At 41.0% G+C, this 18,531-nt stretch overlaps 2 long non-coding RNA genes across 2 annotated transcripts; both read right to left on the minus strand.

Annotated features, from left to right (window-relative positions):
- Positions 1-1,445: 1,445 nt before the first annotated feature.
- LOC127543091 (uncharacterized) lies at positions 1,446-14,364 on the minus strand. Its single transcript, XR_007949128.1, has 12 exons — positions 13,948-14,364; positions 13,640-13,832; positions 13,178-13,274; positions 13,002-13,051; positions 12,135-12,161; positions 11,379-11,465; positions 11,175-11,228; positions 9,456-9,493; positions 8,040-8,176; positions 7,892-7,938; positions 3,975-4,057; positions 1,446-2,010 (listed from the first exon to the last, which is right to left on the minus strand). It is a non-coding gene; the product is annotated as an uncharacterized LOC127543091 (long non-coding RNA).
- Positions 14,365-14,458: 94 nt separating this feature from the next.
- On the minus strand, positions 14,459-18,531 carry LOC127543093 (uncharacterized). Its single transcript, XR_007949130.1, has 8 exons — positions 18,440-18,531; positions 18,266-18,315; positions 17,265-17,315; positions 16,638-16,727; positions 16,330-16,522; positions 15,868-15,964; positions 15,691-15,740; positions 14,459-14,625 (listed from the first exon to the last, which is right to left on the minus strand). It is a non-coding gene; the product is annotated as an uncharacterized LOC127543093 (long non-coding RNA).

Genomic DNA, 18,531 nt, shown 5'->3' on the forward strand with positions numbered 1-18,531 from the left:
CTCTCTCAGTAGCTCTCCTGTCAGTATCTGTCTCTCAGTGTCTTGCTTTCTCTTGTCTCACTGTCTCTGTCTCTCAGTATCTGTTAACTCCACCTTTGTGTTTCCCCCCTTACTCTCCTCTTTTCTTTCTTCATCTGTCTGCTCTCCTTCCTTCTGTACCCCATCCTGCATCCTCTTTTAGTGCCCTGTGCTCTCTTCCATTCCCTTTCCCCTCCTCCCTCGCTCAGGATTCGCCTGGCCTGATTTGTGCTGAGTAAAGCTCGCTCCAGTCCCTTCTTCAGGACCAGTGGGTTTTTAAACTCCTCAATGTGTCCCAGAATCCTGGGCGAGGGTGCAGGCTTGCCCGTGCCTTTTGGCTAGACTCCCCGATCTACCATCTTAGAAACGGCCCCTTTCCCGTACTGAGGCCCGGGGCCCGCACTCTCTTCCGGTCGGTGTTACGCCACTCACCCCTTCACTGGCTGTCCCTCGGCTCTCCCGACTGATGGCCCTGGGATCATTTCCCAGACCTGCTGACTTGACTTCCCCCAGTTCTGTTGGCTCCCCGTCTTTCCCTGGCCACCCCATCTCTTTTCTCTACCCCTTTTGTTCTTCCCCTCCTTCCTTCTCCCTTCTCATCTTTTTGCTACTCCTTCGTGTCCACTTTTTTCTGGTGTCTCTGCTCCCGTTTTTCCATTATCTTCTTCCCCTCTTCCTCTTTCCTCCATTTCTCTTTATCCTTTTGTAAATCTCTCTTTCCTCTTTTCCCTCCCCACAAATCAGGCAAACAGGTTGAAGTGACAGGCCCAGGATCACACAGCTAATAAGGCTCCGAAGTCACATTGGAACGCGGGTCTTCCTGTCTCCAGGTCTGGCACTGTATCCCCTGTGGGCCACCATAAATGCCCTTGGCGCCTCCTCTGGTTAACCACACTGACCTTCCCTTTGAGACTAGTACCTTGTATAACTCCTTCGACACGTCCCAGCACCATGAGGCAAGGCAAGCCCACCCGCTAATACCAAGTTGACTCAATCGCACACTCCCTTTTTTGAAAGACGGCTCATTCGCACACCTGTCACCAGAGGGTGCCCCCTCTGGCATTGACCCAGGTGTTTCCCTGGGTGAGTCCTCGTTCGGGGTAGCTCCGAAGTCTGCCTGTTCACTGGTTCCTGGAGAAGTTCCCCCAGGCCTTGTCACATGCATTCTCCTAGTTTCCTTCCTGCCATTGCTTTTGTGTGGCCTTCTCGGTCTTGCATCTCCCCCTCCTCTCTCTCCCCCTTAACTTTTTCCCTTTCTATTTCTCTTCCCCTATCACCCTTATACTCTTTCCATGTCCCCCATTTCCTTCCTTCTCTATCACCTCCCCCCCTCTTTAGTTTCCTTCAGTCTCCCTCTCCCTTCACTGGCTCTTCTCCCTTCCTCACAAGGGTAATAAGTTGCATAGATAATGACACAGGACTGAGAAGTACTCTGCTGGAGTTTCCTGTAGAAATTCAGATTTTAGCAAGGACTTGAAGGAAGCCAGGGAAGACAGGCACCCTTTGACCTATGCTGAAGGCAGCTAACTATCATCACCCTTCCTGTGACCAGTCCATGAACGTGTTCTAGAACACTCTAGCAGGGCCACTGAGCCCTCAGGAGCAACCGGTATTTGGCAGATAGAAGTCAAGCCCATTGACTCAGAAAGCCCAGAATCCATCCTCTTCAGTCATTTTAGAAAAAAATGGGCCCTTTTCAGCATTCTGGCCCAAGGCCGCCTTTCCCACTCACCAGGGGGTCCACTGACAATGCCAGGCTGGCAGTGACTTGGCTGACCCTTCCGCGTGTTCTGTCACTGGCTCGAGACTGAAATTCCCCCGGACAAGTTGTGTGAATTCACTGAGTCCCGAGCGCTGTTCTCTCTCTCTCCCTCCCCCCTTTTTCTTTTTTCTATCACCGTCTCTTCGTATCTTCAGCACTACACTGAGTATGCAGTCAAGCGGGTCTGAAAATCAGAACGAGTGGAGGAAACTGCTGCAGGATCATAAAGGCTGTGGAGGAAGAAAGAGACAGATGGGAACCCTACTAGGGTCGAGAAAGAGTTCACTGTATCGTGTCAGGTTGTGGCTTTCTCTCCCTCCCTCTCTTCTCCAAGCCTTTCTAGCCCAAGGTCACTTTGAGTATTTCTTTCACAGAAGAATCTGTCCCTCCTTGATTCCCTCTTCTGTCCTCCTCCTCTTTTTCTGACTGTCCTTCCCATCCTTCCCCCCTCTCCCTTCTCCTCTCTATCGCTTCTTTTCTCTTCTGCTCTTCCCCTCTTCCCCCTCGCTCTTCCTTCCCTCATCTGATGTATTCCTCTCTTCCCTTCCTCCTGCTCTCCCTCTCCTACAAAAATCTCCCACCAAGTCACAGAGGTAGTAAGCAGAATGGAGAGGAACATCGAGGACTGATGAGAACCGTGCAGAAAGGCGACCTGCGCAAGCACAACTCCCAGCAGTGCCAGGAACAGATGCGGCTGTTCTGAAGAGCAGTTTGGAACGATGCCCAAAGAGAGACCAAACTGTGCGTACCCTCTGATCCCGCGACACCACTAACAGTCTGTATCCCAAAGATATCACAAAAAAGCCAAAAGGACCCCTATGTACTAATAGATTTATGGCATCTCTTCTGCGGTTGCAAAGAGGTGGAGACCGAGGGGATGTCCGTCAACTCATTGCAAAATGGCTGAACAAATTACAGGACGTGAAGGTGATGGGGACGCTGTTGCAGAATAAGAAATGACAACCAGATTTCAGAAAAACCTAGGAAGACTTAAATGAACCGAGGCCAAGCACAGAACTGAACAGAACCAAGGGGACATTGTACACAGTAATGGCAACATTGGGAGGTGATCAGCTTCAATCCTCGGCCCTTCTCAACACTGCAGTGATGGAAGACATAGTCTAAGACTCACAATGGAAAATTCTATGCACATCCAGAGAAAGAACTGATGAATCTGAATGCAGATCAAGCATACTATTAAAACTGTTTTCTTTCTCAAGGTTTTTTACCTTTGGTTCTGATGACTCTATCACAAGATGACTAATGTAGAGAAATCCTTAAGATGATTGCACGTGTATAACCTGTATCAGATTGCTTGCCATCTTGAGGACGGCGAAGGAGAAGGAGTGAGGGAGAAGCAAATCGAACTCAAAATTTTATAAAATCGCTGAAAACTATCTTTCCATGTAATTGAGAAAAAGAAAATACTATTATGAGAGGAAAAAGGTCAGTTTTACCAGGGATTTGGAGAAAGTCAGGGAGGAAAGGGATACTCTAGCAGGGCCCTCAGGAGCAACCGGTATTTGGCAAAACCCTTCGAATGTGTGCCAGAAACCTGAGAGGGGAGTCCAAGTCATTGCCTTCTGGATTATCCAGATGCTACGCTCTCCACATTTTTAGGAAAAATGGGTCATTTTGAAGTATTCTATCCCAGGGTCATTCACAAAGATATTTCAGGTATTCGTCCCTCAACGGCCATGACTGCCATGGCCACTCTGTCTATTTTCTCATTATCCTGAGAAGGAATTCAGCCAGACTCAGTCACCAGAAGTTACTTTATCCTGTCAATACTCTTTCGCTTTCCCAGTTTCTCTCTCTATCTATTCCTTTGCCTTTTCTCCCCCAAAGTTCTGTCTTCCCTGTGTCCATCTGCCTGCCTCTCTTTCTCTCTGGCTAAATATCACTCTCTCTTTCCCTGCCTTCTCTATCCAGCTTTTTTTGCCTCAGAACTCCTACCTCTTTCTCTTGCTCTCTTTCCCCTCCTTCCACTCCCTCTCTATTCTATCTCTGTGTCTTTTCCCCTCTTCCTCTTCTCATTCTTCTCCCTTTCCTACCCCCTTTTCTCTCTCTCCCAGTACTGCTCTTCCTGTTGTCATTCGGACATTCACGCTCTCTCTCCCTCCCACTCTTTGAGCACCTCCTCCTCTCCATACCCCTTCCCCCTTTGCCAATCCAAATTTAACACGTGACTTACACTTGGACAAAATGCTTCCGCGTTGTATAGGTAAGAGCTTCTTGAACTTCTTCCACTGATGAAATCTTTTTGCCTGAAAAATTCTGAGGTGACCCCAAATATACAGTTATATATAAGATAGGTATACAAATCAAACATTTGTTGATAATAAATTATAATTTCTCAACCTCCATATTTACTTACTAGACCCCATATGGGGTAGCAACATGTCATTAAAGAAGCTATGACATAAATAATATTTACAAAAATTTTTCTGCAGAAGATAGGATTTTCTTAAATACATGAAGCTAGGCGGTACACATTGAGTCTGGTATGATACATGCTTAATGCAATTGTCCATGCTTACCCCCTTTAATGACCAATACTTGCCATAAAGCCTTCAGTATATTCTAAAATTTTGGGAAAGAGAAGTTGAGGTCACTGTATTAACACCTGACCTCGTCTTGGGAAAAATGGAATTTTTTCAGGATTCAAAGCCAAGGCCAACGTTCGTACCTTTCCCACTCACTAGGGATCCACTGAGAGACCCTTGACTGGCAGTGATAGGGCTGTGCCATCTGCTTATTCTTTCATTACCTTGAAAAATGAACTAAGCCAGCCCTACTGATGGGAACTAATTGAATCTGGTCAGGTTTCTCTTCCTTCCTTTTCTCTCCTTCCTTGCTTCTTCCTTCTATCCCTTCCTCCGCCCCACCCCCCATATCCTCCTCCTGCTTTTTTTCCTTTCTCTTTTGCCCTCTGACTATCCATTTCACTCTCCTCATAGGAGTGACACATACTTGGTCAAACTACTACTGAGTTTTAAAGAGTTAAGCTTCCTGTCCTTTTCCCCCGGTGATGCCTTTTTCCTTAAAAACTTTTAGGGGACTCTAGGTTTGCCATTATATGAAATCAGTATGCAAAGTAATCAGTGCCTCAGAGTAAAATATAATTTCCCAAAACTCAATATTTATTTACAAAGCCCCATTAGACTGAGGAGCACAATTTAAAGAGCTAGCCAACAGTAAAAGTATTGATGAAAACTTCCTAGCAGAACTTTGGATTTTTTTTTTATTATAGCTTTTTATTTACTAGATATATGTATGGGTAAATTTTCAACACTGACCCTTGCAACACCTTGGGTTCCAACTTTTCCCCTCCTCCCCACCCCCTCCCTCAGATGGCAGGTAGACCAATACATGTTAAATATGTCAAAGTAGAAGTTAAATACAATATATGTATACATGTCCAAACAGTTATTTTGCTGCACAAGAAGAATTGGACTTAGAAATAATGTAAAATTAACCAGTGAAGGAAATCAAAAATGTAGGCCAACAAAAACAGAGGAACTGGAAATGCTATATAGTGGTTCACACTCATTGCCCAGAGTTTTTTCGCTGGGTATAGCTGGTTCTATTCATTATTGAACAAATGGAACAGGTTTGGTTCATCTCACTGTTGAAGAGAGCAGAACTTCGGATTTTAAAGGGTAAATCAAGCCAAACTAAATAGAATGACTGGGATGTGACTCATACTTATGGACGATCTTGGTCCTTATTGACACTTGGCACTCAACTGGTGAATGAGATCTACAATTTTAAGGAACAGAGGAGTTGGGATCATTGCATCATATAATCCTGACATTAGTCTCTATCTCATTTTTGGAAAAATAGGAATTTCCCCCATTTTAAACAAGAGTCACCTTTGATACTCAGGAGAGGGGGGGGCACCTTTCCTACTCCCCAGGGGGTCCACTGAGAAATCCATGGTTGATAATGCCTTGGAGATTCTTTCTGTTACTTTTTAATTAACATGAGAAGTGCTTTTGCCCAGCTATGCAGATAAAAATTCAATGAAACTTGTCAGTTTTTCTTTCCATTTAAAAAATTGGTCCTTTGCTTTTTATCCTTCCTTCCTCGCTTTCTTCCTTCATTCCTTCCTTCTTTCCTGCCTTCCTTTCTTCCCTCCCTCCATTCTTGTTTGTTCCTTCCATCCCTCCCTATGTCCCTCATTACATCCTTCTTCTGCTAAATGTCCCTTTTAATTTTTCTCTGTCTCTTTTTCTTTCTCATGATCCATTGTACACTTTTTCTCAAAGAACCGATATGTACTTGCTCAAAATATTACAAGTTTGAAAAAGTTAAGCTTCCTGTACTTTTTCCTCAGGTGACCCCTTTTTCCTTAAAAATTCTTAGGGGATTCCAGGTCTATTGGACCATTTTAACCCAGGGCCACCTTTGATACTCCCCAGGGGGTCCACTAAGAAATCTGTGGTTGACAATGACTTGGAGGTTCTTCCTGTTCCTTTTTAATTAACATGAGAAGTGCTTTCACCTAGCCATGCAGAAAAGAATTGAATGAATCTTGATAGTTTTTCCTTCCATTTTTAAAACTGTTTTTCCCTTCTTAAACTTTCTTCTTTTCTTCCTTTCTCTCTTCCTTCCTTCCACCTTTTCCTCCTTCCTTTCTTCTTCCTTCCATTCCTCCCTATGTCCCCCATGATATGCTTCCTTTGCTAAATATTCCTTATTCTTTTCTCTTTCTCTTTTTCCTTCTCTCACTATCCATTTCACACTCCTTTTCATTGAACTGATGTATACGTAGTCCAAATTTAAGTTTTCAATCCTTAAACTTTCTGTACTTTTTCCCCTGGTGTTTCCTTTTTTCTTAAAAATTTATAGGGGGGCAGCTAGATGGGCTCAATGGACAGAGCCACAGCCCCGGAATCAGGAGGACCCGAGTTCAAGTACGACTTCAGACACCTAACATTTCCTAGCTGTGTGACCCTGGGCAAGTCACTTAACCCTAATTGCCTCCCAAAAAATTGTTAGGGGACTCCAGGTTTACCATTATATGAAACTGGTATGCAAACAAATCAAAGTCTGATAGTAAAATATAATTTGCTGAAACAAAATATTTACTTACAAAGTTGCATACACATGCCAAGCACAATTTAAGGAGCTCAGCACCACTAAAAATATTGATGAAAACTTCCCAGTACAAGGTTGGATTTTAAAAGGTAAATCAATCCAAAGAGAACAGGATGAGTGGGATGTGACCCATATTTACGGATGATATTTGTCATTTATTGACATTTGGTGTCCAACTGGAGAAAGAGAACTAGACTTTAAAGGAACAGAGGAGTCAGGATCATTGCATTACACTGCAGACATTAGTCTCTATCCCATTTTTGGAATAATGGAACTTTCCCCCATTTTAAACCCTGGGCCACCTTTGATACTCAGCAGAGGGGCACCTTCCGACTCTCCAGGGGGTCCACTAAGAAATCCGTTGTTGACAATGACTTGGAGCTTCTTTCTGTTCCTTTTTAATTAATGTGAGAAGTTCTATTGCCCAGCTATACAGATAAGAATTTAATGAATCTTTTCAGTTTTCCTTCCATTTTTACATTTGTCCTTCTGGTTTCATCCTTCCTTCTTTCATTCATTCTTTCCTTCCTTCATTCCTTCCTTCTTTGCCTCCTTTCTTACTTGTTCCTTCCATTCCTCCCTATATTCCCCCATTACATTAGTCTTTTGCTAAATGTCCCTTGTTTTATTTTCTCTTTTTCCTTCTCTGATGCTATCCATTTTATACTCTCATAGAACTGATGTATACGTAGTCAAAATATTGGTAAGGTTTAAAGAGGTAAGCTTCCTGTACTTTTTCCTCTGGTGACCCTTTCTCTTTCTTAAGAATTTTTAGGAGACACCAGGTTTAGAAATCCGTGTGCAAAGGAATCAATGCCTGATAGTAAAATATAATTTCTTGAAACACACTATTTACTTACAAAACCACATACATACAAATGACGAGCACAATTTAAGAAGCTAGCAAAGGGTAAAAGTATGGATGAAAATTCCCCACCACAAGGTAGGATTTTAAAAGATAAATGAAGCCAGAGAAAAGAGGATGACTGGGATGTGACCCATACTTACGGACAATTGTGGTCCTTATTGAGACTTGGTGCTCAACTGGTGGAGATCTAGAATTTGAAAGGAGAGATGGGTCAGGATCATTGCACTGTATCATGCAGACATTAATCTCTGCAGCATTTTTGGAATAATGGGACTTTCCCCCACTTACCCAAGGACCACCTTTGATACTCAGCAGGGGGCCATCTTTCCTACTCCCCAGGGGATCCACTGAGAAATCTGAGGTTGACAATGACTTAGAGCTTCTTTCTGTTCCTTTTAATTAACATGAGAAGTACATTCTTCCAGCTATGCAGATAAAAATTCAATGAATCTTGTCAGTTTTTCCTTCCATTTTTAATTTGGCCCTTCCCTTTTTTATCCTTCCTTCCTCTCTTTCTTCCTTCATTCCATTCTTATTTCCTGCCTTCCCTTCTTCCTTCCCTCCTCTCTTCCTCATTCCTTCCATCACCCCCTGTGACCTACTTTATATACTTCTTTTGCGAAGTATCCCTTTTTATTTTTCTCTGTCTCTTTTTCTTTCTCTCTCGCTCTCCATTTCACCCTTTTTATCATATAATTGATATATATATATATATATATATATATATATATATATATATATATATATATATTGGGTCAAAATATTACAAGATTTAAAGAGGACTTTTTATCCCTGGTGACCCCTTTTTTCTTAGAAATTTTAGGGCTCTCCAGGTTTACCATCATATGAAACTGGTATGCAAACAATTTTATGCCTTATAGTAAAATAGAATTTCCCAAAACACAACATGACATAGGTATGCAAAGTAATCAACACCACGTAGTAAAATATAATTTCCCAAAAAACAAGTTTTAAAGTGTCCAGCTTGCTGCACTTTTTCCCCTTGTGATCCCTTTTCTTTCTTTCTTTCTTTTTTTAATTTTTTATTTAATAATTACTTTATATTGACACTCGTTTCTGTTCCAATTTTTTTTCCCTCCCTCCCTCCACCCCCTCCCCTAGATGGCAAGCAGTCCTTTATATGTTGGATATGTTGCAGTATATCCTAGATACAATATATGTTTGCAGAACCGAACAGTTCTCTTGTTGCATAGGGAGAATTGGATTCAGAAGGTATAAATAACCGGGAGGAAAAACAAAAATGCAGATAGTTCACATTCGTTTCCCAGTGTTCTTTCTTTGGGTGTAGCTGCTTTTGTCCGTCATTTATCAATTAAAACTCAGGTCTCTTTGTCAAAGAAATCCACTTCCATCAGAATACATCCTCATACAATATCGTTGTCGAAGTGTATAATGATCTCCTGGTTCTGCTCATTTCGATCCCTTTTCTTTCAAAAAAAATTTAGGGGACTCCTGGTTTACCATTATATGAAATCTGTGTGCAAAGGAATCAATGCCTGAGAGTAAAATATAATTTCCTGAAGCAAAATATTTACTTACAAAACACCATATGGATGTCGAGCACAATTTAAGGAGTCAGCCCTTGGTAAAAGTACTGAAGAAAACTTCCAAGCACAAGGTTGTTTTTTAAAAGGTAAATTAAGCCAAAGAGAACAGGACAACTGGGATGTGACCCATACTTACGAAAGATATTGGTCCTTATTGACATTGATGGAAGAGATCTAGAAGTTTAAGGAAGAGACAAGTTAGCATCATCATATTATACTGTGCAGACACTCTGTAGCATTTTTGGAATAATGGGCGTTTCACCCACTTTAACGCACAGCCTCCACTGATCCCTCAGCAGGGATCCCCTGAGAATTATGTGGTTGACCATGACTGGGAGGTTCTTTCTGTTCCTTTTTAATTAACATGAGACATGGCTTTCACCCAGCTCTACAGATAAGAATTTAATGAATCTTGGCAGTTATTTCTTACATGTTTAAATTTGTCCTTCCCTTTTTATTCATCCTTCTTTTTCCCTCTTTCCTTCCTTCTTCCTTCCCTTGCTCCCTTCCTTCCCTCCTTACTTGTTTGTTCCCTGCATCCTTCCCTTTGTCTCCTATTACATTCTTCTTCTGCTAAGTGTCCCTTGTCATTTTTCTCTGTCTCCTTTTTTTCTCTCTTGCGACCTATTACACTCTTTTTCTCATAACACTGATAAACACTTGGTCAAAATATTCCAAGTTTTAAAGAGGCAAGGTGCCTGAATTTTTTCCCCTGGTGACCCCTTTTTTCTTAAAAAGTTATAGGGGACTCCACATTTACCATTATATGAAATCAGTATGCAAAAAAATAAAAGCCTCTTAGTAAAATATAATTTCCTCAAAAACACTATTTACTGACAAAGTCCCATGCGAATGATTAACATAATTTAAGGAGCTAGTCTCCAGTAAAAGTACTGATGACAATTTCCCAGCACAAGGTTGGATTTTCAAAGGTAAATCAAGCCAAAATGAACAGGATTACTTGGATGAAACCCATACGTAAGGAAGATATTGGTCATTATTGATAACCTGGGGTGCAACTGTGAATGAAATCTAGAATTTAAAGGAAGAGAAAAGTCAGGACCATTGCAATATCCTGTGCAGACATTAGTTGGTGTACCATTTTTGGAATAACAGTCCTTTTCCCTACATTAACCTAGTGACACCTTTGATACTCAGCAGGTTGCCACAGTTCCTACTCACCAGGGGTTCCCTGAGAATTATGTAGTCAGCAATGACTTGGCGATTCTTTCTGTTCCTTTTTAATTAACAAGAGACATGCTTTAACCCAGCTTTGTAGATAATAACTTAATGAATCTTGTCAATTTTTAATTACATTTTTAAATCTATCCTTCCCTTTTTCTTCTTTCTTCCTTCCTTCTTCCTTCTTTCTATCCATCTTTCTGTCCTTCCATTCTTTCTTACTTGTTCCTTCCATCCCTCCTCTATCCCTAATTACATACTTCTTCTGATATATGTCTCTATTTTTCTGGCTCTTTCCCCTTCAATCTCCAGTTCACTGTTTTTCTCATAGAACTAACATATACTTGATATACTTGGTCAAAATGTTACACGTTTTGAAGAGTTAACATTCCTGTACTTTTTCCCCGGATGATGATTTTTTTCTTAAAAAGTTTTAGGGGATTCCAGGTTTACTATTATAGGGCATTGGTATGCAAAGTAATCAATGCCCTAAAGGAAAATATACTTTCCCCAAACACAATATTTACAAATCCCCAGGCAAATGCCGAGCACAAGATGGAGTTTGCCAGCACCAGTAAAGATAGTGATGAAAATTTCCTAACGTGAGGTTGGATTTTCAAAAAGTAAATTAAGCCAAAGAGAAGAGGATGACTGGGATGTGACCCATACTTACGGATGATCTTGGTCCTTCCTTATTCACACTTGTTGCTCAATTGGTGAATGAGATCTAGAATTCAAAGGAACAGAGGAGTCAGGATCAGTGCATTAAATTGTGCAGATATCAATCTCTGTAGCATTTTTGGAATACTGGGACCTTCCCCGATTTTAATCCAGTTCCACATTTTATGCCAGCAGGGGGGCCACCATTCCTACTCACCAGGGGGGTCCACTGAGATTATACAAGATTGACAAAGACTTGGTGATACTTTCATTTCTGTTATATTTAATGAGAGAGTTGCTTTCACTGGTCATGAAGAAAAGAATTCAATGAATTGTTGTTAGTCTTTCCTTCCATTTTGAAATTTATCTTTCCATTTTTATCCTTTTTTCCTTCCTTCCTGCTATCCTTCCTTTCTCCCTTGCTTAGTCCTTCTATCCCTCCCTCTGTCCCCCATTACATCCTTCTTCTTATATGTGTCCCTTTTTATTTTTTGTCTCTTTTTCCTTCACTCTCATTATCGATTTCACTGTTTTTCTCATACAACTGATATTTATTTAATGAACATATTACAAGTTTTGAAGAGTTAATCTTCCTATGATTTTTTCCCAGGTGACCCCTCTTTTCTTAAAAATTGTTAGGGGACTCCATGTTTATCATTATATGAAACTGGTATGCACACAATTTAATGCCTGATAGGAAAATATTCTTTCCTGAAACACATCATTTACTTAAAAAGCCACATACACATGTAGAGCACAAGTTAAGGAGTTTACCACTGCCGGTAAATATATTGATGAAAATGTCCTAATGGCTTAATTTTACATTTTATTTTTAAAACACAGGCAAGTGCAATCATATATTTTCCTGAACCACAACATTTACTTACCAGGCCCCAAAAAGGTAAATCAAGCCAAAGAGAAGAGGATGACTGGGAGTGACCCATACTTACGGACGATCTTGATTCTTACTTACACTTGGTGCTCCACTAGTGAATGAGATCTAGAATTTTAAAGAACACAGGATTTGGGATCATAGCATTATATGGTGTAGACATTAGTTTCTATGGCTTTTCTGGAATAAGGGACTTTTCCCCATTTTACCCCAGGGCCATCTCTGACATTCAGCAGTGGGCAACCTTTCCTACACAACAGGGGTTCCCCTGCGAATTATGAGGTCTGCCGTGACTTGCAAGTTCTTTCTGTTCCATTTTAATTAACATGAGACATGTTTTCAGCCAACACTATAGATAGTGATTCCATGAGTCATGTCAGTTTTTCCTTCCAATTTTAAATTTGGCCTTCCCTTTTCATCCTTCCTTCCTCCCTTTCTTCCTTCATTTCTTCCTTCTTTGCTTCCTTCCTTCCTTTCTTTCATCATTTTTAGTTTGTTCCTTTGATCCCTCTGTATGACCCACTTTACAGCCTTTTTCAATTATATGTCCTTTTTTACTTTTCTCTGTCTCTTTTTCTCTCACTCACTGTCCATTTAATTCTTTTTCTCACAGACACCTTACAAATGCTTGTTCAAAATATTACAAGTTTTAAATTGTTCACCTTCCTGTGCTTTTATCCTCGTGACCCCTTTTCTTTTAAAAATTTTAGGAGACTCCTGGATTACATTTATATAAAACTCATATGCAAAGGAATCAATGTCTGATAGTAAAATATGATTGCCCTAAATACAATATTTACTTACAAAGCCCCATACGAATGATGAGCCCAAGTTAGGAAGCTTGTCCCCAGGAAAAATACTGATGACAATTTCCCAGCACAAACTTGGAAATTAAAAGGTAAATCATATCAGAGAGAACAGGATGACTGGGGTGTGACCCATACTTACAGAAGACACTGATCCTCATTGACACTTGCCGCTCAACTGTAGAACGAGATCTAGAATGTTGGGGAAGAGAGCCGTCAGGGTCCTTCCATTATGCCATCCAGCCATTACTCTCTATCCCATTTTAGGAATTAATGGACCTATCCCCCAGTTTAACCCAGGGTCACTTCTCCACTCACCAGGGGGTCCACTGAGAGATCAGTGGCTGTCAGTGACGTGGAGGCTTCTCCTGATCATTTCTGGATTAATGTGAGACTGGATTTCCCCCATGCTCTCCTGAGGAGAATTAATTGGGTCTGGTCAATTTTTCCTTCGCTTTTTGGTTTTCTATCCCTTTTTGTCTTTCCTTCCTTCCTTGCTTCCTGCCTTTCTAGCTTTCCCCTCTCTTTCCCCCCTTAGATTCTACTTCTGCTAAGTGTTCTTTGATTTTTCTCTCTCTTTTTTGTTCTCTCGCTATCCTTTTGGCTCTCATAGAAGTCAGGCACACTGGGTCAAAATATTAGTAAGTTATATACACCTACAAATCCTCTACTTTCCCCTCAGTCACCTCTTTAACTATATAATATTTTAATTTTATTCTCTATTTTCAAAACATAGGCAAACAGAATCATATATTTCCCTGCGCCACAACATTTACTTACCAGGCCGCAAACAAATTCTGGCTACACCTGAGGGAGCACGCCACTGGTAAAAACATTGATAAAAATTCCCAGGACAAGTTTAGATTTAAAAAGGTAAATAAAGCTGATGAAAACAGAGGGACTGTGGTGTGATTCATACTTAGAAAGGATATCGGTCCTAATTCACACTTGGTGCTTGACTGATGAAGGAGATCTAGGAATTTAAGGAAGACTGGAGTCAGGGCCATTGCCTTATAGAGTGCAGACTTTACTTTTTGGAATAATGGGACCTTCCCCCATTGAAACGCAGGGCCCTCATTCCTACTCACCAGGGGGTCCCCTGAGAAATCCCACAATGACCATGACTTGGGGGTCCTTTCTGTTGCTTCTTATTTAACAAGAGAACTGCTATTTCACTGCTAGACAGAAAAGAATTCATTGAATCGTGTTCATTTTTCTTTCCAATTTAAAATCTGTTTTTTCATTTTTATCCTGCCTTCCCTCCTTCCTTCCTTAACCTCTTCCATTCTTCCTTCCTTCCTTCTTTTTTCTTCCCTTCTTCCCTCTTTCATCCTACTTCTGCTAAATGCCCCTTATTTTCTGTCTCTATTTTTCATTCTCTTTCTACCCATTTGACTTTGCTCATCAAAATGAGGTGAACTTGGTCAAAATATTAAGAAAGGAATAGCTAAAATTCTTATACATTTTCACATAGGGACCTTTTTTGACATAACATTTTTATTGAAGCTTTTAAGCTTCAAAATATATGTAAGGAGAATTATATGTTTCCCTAAATCATATTATTTACTTACAAGGCCCGAAAACTCATTGTAACCACAACTGAAGGAATTAGACACTGGGAAAAACACTGATGAAAACTTACCAGGACAAGGCTGGACTTTAAAAGGTGAGTCAAGCTAAAGAGAACAGGCTTACGTGGATATAACCATACTTACGGAAGATCTTGGTCCTCATTGACTACTTGGACTAGAACTGGTGAATGAGATCTAGAATATAAAGGAACGGAGGAGTCAGGATCATGGCAATATCCTATGTAGACATTGGTCTCTGTAGCATTTTTGGAATAATGTGCTTCTTAGTGCTACCTCTGATACTCATCAGGGGCCCACCTTCCTACTCAACAGGGGGTCTCCTGAAAATTATTTGGTCCACCTGGCTTGGAGGTTCTTTCTGTTCCTTTTTATTTAACATGAGACTTGCTTTCACCTGGCTCTGCAGCAAATATCTTAAGGAATCTTGGCAGTTATTCCTTACATTTTTAAATATGTCCTTCACTTATCCTTCATCCTTCTGGCTTCCTTATCTCTTCCTTCCTTCCTCCCTCCCTTCCTTCCGTCCCTCCATCTCTCCCTCCATACCTCTTTACGCCCTTACCTCTTACTCCTTCTCTTCCTTCCTTCCTTCCTTCCTTCCTCCCTCCCTCCCTCCTCCCTCCCTCCCTCCCTCCCTCCCTCCCTCCCTCCCTCCCTCCCTCCCTCCCTCCCTCCCTCCCTCCCTCCCTCCCTCCCTCCCTCCCTCTCTTCCTTCCTTCCTTTCTTTCTTCCTTCTTTCCTTCCTTCCTTTCTTTCTTCCTTCTTTCCTTCCTTCCTTCTTTTCCTAGTGGATCCTTCCATCCTTCCCTTTGGCCCCCATTAAAACCTTCTGCCAAGTATCCCTTTTTATTTTATCTCTGTCTCCTTTTATTTCTCTCGTGATCTCTTGCACTCTTTCACATACAACTAATATATACTGGGTCAAAACCTTAGAAATTTTAAAGATTTTAACTTCCTGTACTTTTCTCCCCGAGTGACCCCATATTTTCTGAAAACATTTTAGGGGACTCTTGGTTTACCATTATATACAATCGGTATGCAAAACAAACAATGCCCATAAAAAATTTAATTCACCAAAACACGATATTTACTTCCAAAGCCCCATGCAAATGAGGAGCCCAATTTACGAAGCTAGTCCCTAGTAAAAGTACTGATGACAATTTCCCAGCACAAACTTGGAAATTAAAAGGTAAATCATATCAGAGAGAACAGGATGACTGGGGTGTGACCCATACTTACAGAAGACACTGATCCTCATTGACACTTGACGCTCAACTGTAGAACGAGATCTAGAATGTTGGGGAAGAGAGCCGTCAGGGTCCTTCCATTATGCCATCCAGCCATTACTCTCTATCCCATTTTAGGAATTAATGGACCTATCCCCCAGTTTAACCCAGGGTCAATTCTCCTACTCACCAGCGGGTCCACTGAGAGATCTGTGGCTGTCAGTGACGTGGAGGCTTTTCCTGATCATTTCCGGATTAATGTGAGACTGGATTTCCTCCATGCTCTCCTGAGGAGAATTAATTGGGTCTGGTCAGTTTTTCCTTTGCTTTTTGGTTTTCTATCCCTTTTTGTCTTTCCTTCCTTCCTTGCTTCCTGCCTTTCTAGCTTTCCTCCCTCTTTCCCCCCTTAGATTCTACTTCTGCTAAGTGTTCTTTGATTTCTCTCTCTCTTTTTTGTTCTCTCACTATCCTTTTGGCTCTCATAGAAGTCAGGCACACTGGGTCAAAATATTAGTAAGTTATATACACCTACAAATCCTCTACTTTCCCCTCAGTCACCTCTTTAATTATATAATATTTTAATTTTATTCTCTATTTTCAAAACATAGGCAAACAGAATCATATATTTCCCTGCGCCACAACATTTACTTACCAGGCCGCAAACAAATTCTGGCTACACCTGAGGGAGCACGCCACTGGTAAAAACATTGATGAAAATTCCCAGGACAAGTTTAGATTTAAAAAGGTAAATAAAGCTGACGAAAACAGAGGGACTGTGGTGTGATTCATACTTAGAAAGGATATCGGTCCTAATTCACACTTGGTGCTTGACTGATGAAGGAGATCTAGGAATTTAAGGAAGACTGGAGTCAGGGCCATTGCCTTATAGAGTGCAGACTTTACTTTTTGGAATAATGGGACCTTCCCCCATTGAAACGCAGGGCCCTCATTCCTACTCACCAGGGGGTCCCCTGAGAAATCCCACAATGACCATGACTTGGGGGTCTTTTCTGTTGCTTCTTATTTAACAAGAGAACTGCTATTTCACTGCTAGACAGAAAAGAATTCATTGAATCGTGTTCATTTTTCTTTCCAATTTAAAATCTGTTTTTTCATTTTTATCCTGCCTTCCCTCCTTTCTTCCTTAACCTCTTCCATTCTTCCTTCCTTCCTTCTTTTTTCTTCCCTTCTTCCCTCTTTCATCCTACTTCTGCTAAATGCCCCTCATTTTCTGTCTCTATTTTTCATTCTCTTTCTACCCATTTGACTTTGCTCATCAAAATGAGGTGAACTTGGTCAAAATATTAAGAAAGGAATAGCTAAAATTCTTATACATTTTCACATAGGGACCTTTTTTGACATAACATTTTTATTGAAGCTTTTAAGCTTCAAAATATATGTAAGGAGAATTATATGTTTCCCTAAATCATATTATTTACTTACAAGGCCCGAAAACTCTTTGTAACCACAACTGAAGGAACTAGACACTGGGAAAAACACTGATGAAAACTTACCAGGACAAGGCTGGACTTTAGAAGGTAAATGAAGCTAAAGAGAACAGGGTTACATGTATGTGACCATACTTACGGAAGATCTTGGTCCTCATTGACTACTTGGGCTAGAACTGGTGAATGAGATCTAGAATTTAAAGGAACGGAGGAGTCAGGATCATGGCAATATCCTATGTAGACATTAGTCTCTGTAGCATTTTTGGAATAATGGGCTTCTTAGTGCTACCTTTGATACTCAGCAGGGGCCCACCTTCCTACTCAACAGGGGGTCTCCTGAAAATCATGTGGTCCACCTGGCTTGGAGGTTCTTTCTGTTCCTTTTTATTTAACATGAGACTTGCTTTCACCTGGCTCTGCAGCAAATATCTTAAGGAATCTTGTCAGTTATTCCTTACATTTTTAAATATGTCCTTCACTTATCCTTCATCCTTCTGGCTTCCTTATCTCTTCCTTCCTTCCTCCCTTCCTTCCGTCCCTCCATCTCTCCCTCCATACCTCTTTACGCTCTTACCCCTTCCTCCTTCTCATTCATCCTTCCTTCCTTCCTTCCTTCCTTTCTTTCTTCCTTCTTTCCTTCCTTCCTTCCATCCTTCCTTGCTTGCTTCCTTCCTTCCTTCTTTTCCTAGTGTATCCTTCCATCCTTCCTTTTGGCCCCCATTAAAACCTTCTGCCAAGTATCCCTTTTTATTTTATCTCTGTCTCCTTTTATTTCTCTCGTGATCCCTTGCACTCTTTTACATACAAGTAATATATACTTGGTCAAATCCTTAGAAATTTTAAAGATTTTAACTTCCTGTACTTTTCCCCCTGAGTGACCCCATATTTTCTGAAAACATTTTAGGGGACTCTTGGTTTACCATTATATACAATCGGTATGCAAAACAAACAATGCCCATAAAAAATTTAATTCACCAAAACACGATATTTACTTCCAAAGCCCCATGCAAATGAGGAGCCCAATTTAGGAAGCTAGTCCTCAGTAAAAGTACTGATGACAATTTCCCAGCACTAGCTTGGAGATTAAAAGGTAAATCATATCAGAGAGAACAGCATGACTGGGGTGTGACCCATACTTACAGAAGGCATTGATCCTCATTGACACTTGCCGCTCAACTGTAGAACGAGATCTAGAATGTTGGGGAAGAGAGCCGTCAGGGTCCTTCCATTATGCCATCCAGCCATTACTCTCTATCCCATTTTAGGAATTAATGGACCTATCCCCCAGTTTAACCCAGGATCAATTCTCCTCACCAGCGGGTCCACTGAGAGATCAGTGTTTGTCAGTGATGTGGAGGCTTCTTCTGATCATTTTTGGATTAATGAGAGAATGGATTTCACCCCCG

The sequence above is a fragment of the Antechinus flavipes genome, chromosome X, assembly GCF_016432865.1.
Source record: "Antechinus flavipes isolate AdamAnt ecotype Samford, QLD, Australia chromosome X, AdamAnt_v2, whole genome shotgun sequence".
In the NCBI taxonomy this organism is placed as follows: domain Eukaryota; kingdom Metazoa; phylum Chordata; class Mammalia; order Dasyuromorphia; family Dasyuridae; genus Antechinus; species Antechinus flavipes.